At 43.4% G+C, this 8055-nt stretch overlaps 1 long non-coding RNA gene across 1 annotated transcript; it reads left to right on the forward strand.

Moving 5' to 3' along the window:
• The first annotated feature begins 6164 nt into the window (after positions 1-6164).
• Positions 6165-7260, forward strand: LOC119120553. The gene is made up of 2 exons (XR_005097538.1): positions 6165-6541; positions 6653-7260. It is a non-coding gene; the product is annotated as an uncharacterized LOC119120553 (long non-coding RNA).
• Positions 7261-8055: the final 795 nt, after the last annotated feature.

Consider the following 8055-nt stretch of genomic DNA (forward strand, 5'->3'; position numbering starts at 1 on the left):
CGGCGCTGACAAAACACCACGACTTGACCGAGTGTTAAGCGGCGTTACTGTTTGGGCCACTGCTAAGGTCACAAATGAGATGCAAAACGAGGTGGTAAAAAATTGCACTTCATTGCTTAGAACCCAGAAGTTGGCACCAGAGCACTACCTTTGTCAAAATGAAATTCCTCAATTCCCTAGATTTCCTGCTAGATTTCATTAAAGTAATACTGTAATTGATTTGGCTTGAGCACAAAGATGAATTTCTCAATTCCAAATCATAAATTTAAGGGGGTTCACTGAACTTCCTATGTTGAGGTGTTTTTCGTAGTCGATGTTGACAATCTGAGATTACGGTTGATGTTTGCAGATGAATATTGCAGCGATGCGTGTCTGGTGGGGACAGGGGAGCCCTCTCAGATCAAACACCTCAGACCCCCAAATGTGCAGTGTTTTTGTGGGTCACTGCACTCATGCCCGACGCCTTGCATCCTGCAGGACTCTCTTGACCCATTTTCCCTCTTTCACTTGTTCCTTTCAGCCTTGAAAGGGACGACTTTTCCTTCCCTCTTGTTACACAAAAGTGGACGTCCTGAATCTCTTTCCTGCCCTTCATACTAACCAAGCCCCGCCCACCGACCACATGCCGGGAGCGCCCCGTCTCACTCGCTTAGCGTCGCGAGCCGAGTTAGCGCCCCGCCATTCATATGAGCAGGATTAAGTGGATCATTTTCCAACGTTAGCAGCCGCTTCGCCGCCAAGTGGTCTTGATGTCAGGCCAAGCATAATTGAGTCATCTACATCTCATCTAAAATGGATGAAAGGACTTTTTAATATTAACTCCCCCCATGCATCCCCCTCATCACTTCATCAGTGGGGGTGCAGAACAAGAAAGGAAGTCTCGGATGCGTGTATAGAGTATGACAAGAAATATTGACGCGGGCACTTTTGCACCTTCTTTGACGTTCCATTATTTAAACATGACACAGTAGGGTTTCACTTTTAGTTTTTTTCTTTGTATTGAAATTACATGTCAACCTTAATCTTTGTTAATTGTTACTGCCCTAAAAGTGAAAAATTAAATTGAACACTAAGAAAGTCACCTTGTAATTTGTACTGAGTCAAATCGTAGAATTGATTTCATTATAATATTTCATTTAATTGTAATGGTGTATTTTATACTTTTTTCCAGTTCCAGTTTATGTATGGACCCTCGTGAGTCTATTTCATGTTCTGCAAGGTCAAAGAATGTGGGCCCTGATCTGCTAATAAGCATGTTGGCTGTGTTCATGCCCACAACGGCGCAAACGCACTATTCTTTCTGTACGAGTCTGTTTCAGAGGGAGATTATGATTTATTATTATCAATTATTTCTGATTGTCTTGGGAAAAAAAATCACACAACTGCTCTATTGCGAAGCGTATGGCGTCCATTTTGGCTCAAGTCTGGGGAAACTTGTATAGCTGGGTGGCAGGGAACTGATGAATTCATCAGGAAAACGCTCTCCTTATCTGCTCCAACCTTGAGGAGGAATTGCTGCTCACCTCTTCTAAACACCCACACTCACATACACGAGTGGCGCAAATATCCCCAAAGCTACTGACCCCCTCCCCCCACCCACCCACCTTGATTGACAGCTCTTCAAATGAGCATCTTGAGTAGCACTGGGCTCTTGGCCTCCAAGTAAGTGGGCCGTCAAATTACATCCAAGGGACCGGCTGGCCCTCTCTTCCCTTGGCAGAGGTCTATTTATTTGTCTGTTTATTTGCTTGCTTTAAATATTTGGTGGCGGTGGTGGAAAAGAGGGGGGGAATATTGAATTTTTGTCCCCCGGTCAGAGTCCCCTCATATTTAGTTAATAAAGAGCAGAGGAGGTTGTTTGCCCAGTGAAGAGCAGCAGGATACGGGACTTTATTTAAGGAACTCCTCTGAGAGAGCTGGTGACCTTCTTCTCATGGAGGAGCGGGCTTGTGTACACTGTGCTCTCTATCTTTCTCTCACTCTCTCCCCAATCTATCCATTTCTTCTCTTCTTCCCCACTGCTTATCTGTCACTTTCTCTCTGCATCTTTCTCCCGTGCAGGAAAGTACAACTGACTGGCCAGCTCTCCACTGGCCTGCCTTTGTGCACAGCCCAGCTCTATTTGACTCCGCTGTCTACTCGGGGGTCCCGTGGGCTGAGCCCAGGTTAAACTCTTAATTGCCTCGGCGCTGGCTCGCTGCAAACCAGAAGCTCCCTCTGTTAGAAAATGGCAGCGTGGGAGATAAGGAGAGCTTGTTTTTTTAAACCAAGTTGCGCTGTTTTAAAGAGCTGAGATTTGAAATAATTATTTATATACTTGAAAAGTAAATATTTATAGACAAATGCGAGTCAATTAATATCCATCTATTGACCAAGCTTGGTGTGTAATGATTCACCAACTACATCGATGTATCGTTTTATATTCCTGTGATTCAATGACATCGATTTGTGCTTGGAAAGTTGTACTTGTACTGGATAAAATCGATTACAATACAATTTTATGCATAATTCTGATTGCAAAATGAAAATGACAGAATCGGGGCAGGGGTGCCCTGTGCGAAGGTTTTTTATTAGCAACTTAATGCCACCGCCTCAGCGCTCATTGTCAATACAAGCTTCTTCACCATCTGTCTGGATTTGCTAATAAATAAAATGGCCAACGTTGACGACTTCACCCGGGGCTTGTAAAAGCATGCATGCTAATGAGGGCAGTGCTACTCCACCCTTCCACTGACTAACAAACAGCACTCCAATCATGCTAATTGCTTTCGTCATGACTTGACGTCAAGAAGCTCGCACGTCATTTTTTTCATTTCACCCTCTTACGTAATTTCTTTTTTGTGTTATTGAGTCTAATGAACCCATGTCCTAAATTACGAGTTTCATGGTATTATTGACTTTCGTACAGTTTTTTATCATGTATGGCTATGGCCAACTCTGCCGTCCTGATCGACTACAGATCACGCGTGACAGGCTCGTTTGAAAACAACCCGCATGACGTATTTTACTTTAAAAGGGCTTTAATGTTTTCCATGCGTGCTGTTGCTCTTGGTTTTACACCGTCTCCATCTAAACACATTAATATTCGTAAGAATAAAGCAGGGAGCGTGGGAAATAAAATCAATATTTACAGTGAAGGGAAATTTCTCATGTGATGTTCGATACGACAACACGTGCAGTAAATCACAATCGGGAAATAATGTACATGGGTAACTGGAATGCATTTCAGATTGTACAATCCCAAATTGGATGTAAATATGTCTTTGAAATTGTATCTAATGGTTAAGAATGGCTCACCAACATGCATGTCGGATTGCACGTTACTTTACATGGCGAGAGTTTTGTCCAGCGTTCGTCTGCATGTTTTCCTTTTTATTTGGCTTTATTTCTTTGACACTGTAATCAAATGTAAAGATAAATTCTATTTCCAGTATTCTGCATGGAGAAAACAATTAGACCAACTTCTCAATAGAAATCATTTGATTTCATGGTTTGCACTGCAAAATTCATCCGGGATACAAAGGCTTTGCAAAATGGAAGGATGGCTATGCCTTGGACGAAAACAAGCTTCTGCAAATTCTGACTCTGATTTGCTGAGTGACGCCGATGTGCATAGACTCTCAACGCGCTGCATAACAGAGTAGTGCTGTGTCGACTGTGACCTCGCCACCCTCCGCCCCTCTGCGACTCAGGTGAAACCGAGGGGTCGGGAGGTCAGATGTCCAGTGTGTCAGGCTTGCTGATCAGGAAGTGTAGCCCCTCGCTTCGGGGAGTACACAGGGAGTGTCATGTGCTAGACACATACTCGCACTTTGACATAAATCTCCCGTGCTGTTACACGCGGCCAAGGCGAAGTCCGTGAGAGGCAGGAAGGGAGGACAGGAGGGGGAGCAAGGCGGGTTAAAGGGGTGGGTCAGAGGGCACCAGAAACTGCTACTCCAAGCTGAGCTAATCGTTTGCCTGCACTGCTACTATTGCCAATGCAAGCACTCCAAACATTTTATCACACGCCTTCACCGGTCGTGAGATCCGATAAAATAGCCGGAGCAGATAAGAAAAATTCCCCCATTGGCACTGTCAGGATTTTACGATAATTATTATTTTTGTGGTTGTAGTTTGGAGTGCACGGCATCATTCTGACCGCCATTTAGCATATTCGGCCTGTCAAATGTAGCTAAATATCGGAACCGAAATAATAGACGAAATTTTAAAGTGCAGTTGACCACCACCAAAATGCAAAATGTGAAATAATAGTATTTGATTCACTGACATTCCCTAACACGATACGTGACACTCGTCGTCTCAGACTTTTTCAAATGGTGCTTAGGCCATTTGTACTGTACTTGCTGCGGAAGCGAAATGATTCTGTTCGTGCTTTCTTTTCACCTCCAGTTTATTTTGACTACGAGTGCTTGTTTTGAAGATAGAGAAAGCCCTGACGGTGCTGAGTGAAAGTGTTTTTCTCCCATCTGCGGCGCGCTTTCACATAGAGCCCAACGCAAAGGTTCATGTTTGTTTGTCCAAACCCTTGCTCTCTATTCACGGCTCACTCCCATTGTAGACACATCCAAAGTGTACCCCCGCTGCACTGAGCCAGCCCTTCCTTCCATCTTTTAACCCGGAGTCTCAGGTTAGAGAGCCGACTGTTGTTCTGAGCCACCCCGGCATCCTGGACGTGCTATGCAGGGAAAACAACGGCGCGGCGGCTCGATTTCCTTCCCTTGTCTCATTGGCTCTCCGGCTCAAGCTGGACCCAAGTGCGATGCCGAGTCCCGTCTGCAAACAAACGGAGGCCCGCGCATTAAAGGCTCGCAGCGGGAAGGAGCCCGCGTGAGACGTTGTACTCTGCGAAGACCTCGGAAAGGATAATGTTACATGTGTGTTTGGCCAACTTGTTCCCTGCAAATGTTACATACTCAAGCTACATGTTATGTGTTTCCGGTCTTGCTCAAAACTTAGTGTGAGATTTTTGGCCATTAAAAAAAATCATAATAAAATTAGGAAAAAAAAGAAAACATATATATATACGTATGCCTTTATCTTTGAAGAGAATAAGAAATAGACAAGCACTGTATTTTCTATTTCAACATTGTGCACTTTCTGCCCTGTTTTCCTCTCTCATTCTTGTCTTCTTCCCCTCTGTCCAGGGAGTCATTATTGCTTTGGTAAATATTTCATAGGCTTCAATATCACCTGCCAGCCGCTTCCCTTCACGCGCACCAGCCGTGGATAGACAGATCAAAATAAAAGATGAGCAAAGTGAAGGTGGAGTTTACCATTCGCTCTCGCTCTCTCTCTCTGCAGTTCTTCTTGGAGATGGGAAGCTCCCCTGGATGATGTCATATCCGTGCTCAACATCTTGTTTTCTGATGCCTCTTTTATGTCCTCAACAGCACCCATCATCACGTCAGAAGTTTTCTGACACGCCGGGATCGACTCAAGAGGCATGCGAATACTAAGCTTCTCCTTCTCCTGACCTTCAAGTGGATTGAGAGTCTTCTTCCCTCCTTTGGTATTCTCACACCCATCCTTTTTTCTTCCTCTTCAAGTCCACCTGTTTACTTTCAGTACAGCATGAAAGGCTGAAGCAATGACTGAAGAGAATGCGGGACGATAAAATATTAAGCTTGGATATTAAAGTTGTTGTGGAACGCTTGTTTGCCGCAGAGATTGTGACCTCATAAATAAAATGGCCGACAGTGGCCTCTTATGCACCTGTATGGAAACTATATGGCTGTGTTGTTCATGCCCGCGGCTAAAACCCTTCCAGGAAGTTCCAGGCCTTAAATATGGATAAGCAGCGAAAAGCCTCTGGACACACTACCTACGTAGTTTAGAAAATAAATTAAATATTAAACGTGTATGCCATCTTGGGAAAAGCAATGCTAGTTGACGGATAAAGGCAAGCTGCTGTCACTGTCATTTCTTTTTGTTGTTGTTGAAGCGCTAAAAACCGTGCCTCTTAACTTAAACAGATTAAAAAAAAAAACCTTTCCACTGAATTGTATTCGTGACATTTGCAACACCGAAAATAATTTGTACTTTTTCCTGTTAATGCCGTCTTTTTGTAATTCATATGGAATTGAACAAAAATATATTTGCAATAAATTTTTAAATAAAAAGGTTATTTGAATTTGTTTTTTTATTTGTTCAATTCCTGCTTTTTGCAGTGCTTTGCTCTTTGTTCTATAGTTTCACATGTAATTAACAGTTCTTTCTTGCACTGCACTTGATATACCGGATGCTCCACTCGCGTGGTGCGACCGTTCTCTTTGTGCCGTTGTTCTAAAAAGGAATTACCTTCCACCCAATTCCTGCAAAATGGTCACCCACGCTTCCCTCTCATGCCCGTGCGTGTTCTCACATTGCTCTTCCTTGGAGCAGGAAATGAAGTGAGCCCCGTAACAACTGTTTTGGCTTCTGTTGAACTCTTTAGTCTAATGGGACCCTCGCCAACTGCGCCAATGTGTTTGCATTCCCAGAGACCCCCTTGGGAGAGCGACACCCCCACATCTACCACCCCCAGCTTCCGGAGAAAATGGTGAATACTGTTATACTGAGATGGGAGAGCTATTAGGATAAGAGGGATTGAAGTCCAGATTTTCTTTTGTAGATATTTAAGTCCATTTGTATTTCATTTGTGCCAATGGAGATAGGGTCCAGCTGGAGCAGGAGCGTTTAGGCCTGTTCGCTAATCTGCAGGTGAAACGGGGATGTGCTGGCTGCTTGATAAAGGCGCCCTTGAAGACAGGTTTGTCTGTGGGTTGAGCTCGGGTCATGAACAATTTGTGGCTCGTTGATCCTACGGCTGGATTTACGATGTCTGAGTGACCGTCTTTGATTTAGTGTCAACTTTTTTGAACAACACACTTGCGTTCACACTTACAGACAGTTTCGAGTCTTCAATCAACATGTGTGTTGCAGATTTATAAAACTAGCTAGAATTAGAGCGAGTTAGCAAGTTTAGTTTCTTTTGAAATGTATTTATTTTGGTATTGCTGTAGGCTATGTCTGTACACTCAAAGGAAGGTCAAGCAGTTGTTTACGAAGCGTAGTTCACTTTACTGAATTACAACTTAGTAAAATATTGCACCCAAGAAAAAGAAAACAAAAGAAAACAACTAATGGGTGCAAGGAAACATTGAGTGTATTAATCTTAAAGCAGCCAGCAGGGCTGTGGAGGTTGTTCAACAAGAGACACAACACAAGTATCACAATGTTTAAATATAAAAATAAAATCAAAAACACACTGCTACTTGACTGATAAGAGTGTGGTTTGTTCAGTGTACACAAACAAGAAAAAAAAAACATTGTGTTTGGCTGGGGGTCTTGTTAACTATCGGACCAAAACTTTTTCCTGACTTATTGATGGGGGTGAGGAGGGGTGACGCTAAATTACAGGCACAGACAAAGAAAGAAAACTTGCAAAAGTTTCCCCAATTGAGCCTTTCATATTTCAAGACTGGATGTGAAAACTAGAACCAACATGGAGACACCCCCCAATGCATTTCCTTATTTAGTTTTCTTTTTACTAAGAGTCCTTTCCTTTTGGTCTGCTGCGGCTATTATCCGCATCTCGGGGCGTTATCAGTGTGTAGCTGCCTTCTCCAATCAGGCCGACGATAAATAAATGAAATGTCTAGCCGGTGGACATAGGTCAAGCCGTGTTTCTCCGTGTTTTTTTTTCCTTTGCTTTTTTTTTTTTTGTGTGATTTTTTTTTTTTACGTGTTGCTGCTGTGTTTGTCTGCAGGGGAAGTACAAGCGGAGGCACGGACAGCCTCAGCAGTCTAATGAACTTATTGATTTCAATTTCAGGCCTGCGCGCTCCACTCGCCTCGCACTCCTGAAGCGTCCATTCATCGCTGGAGATAAATTAGTAACTCTTGTTCCAGGTTTTCTTATTCTTGCCCGACTCCGGTACGAAAAATGGAAGTGAAAAGGTATTGCTATAATGGCTGTTTGTTACTTAGCAGGATTACGCAAAAACTACTGTTGATTTCCTTGTAAGGGTGTTGCACCATCCCTCATGGACTAGCATGTAGCCTGCTAGCAAA

This window comes from Syngnathus acus, chromosome 3 (genome assembly GCF_901709675.1).
Source record: "Syngnathus acus chromosome 3, fSynAcu1.2, whole genome shotgun sequence".
Lineage (NCBI taxonomy): Eukaryota > Metazoa > Chordata > Actinopteri > Syngnathiformes > Syngnathidae > Syngnathus > Syngnathus acus.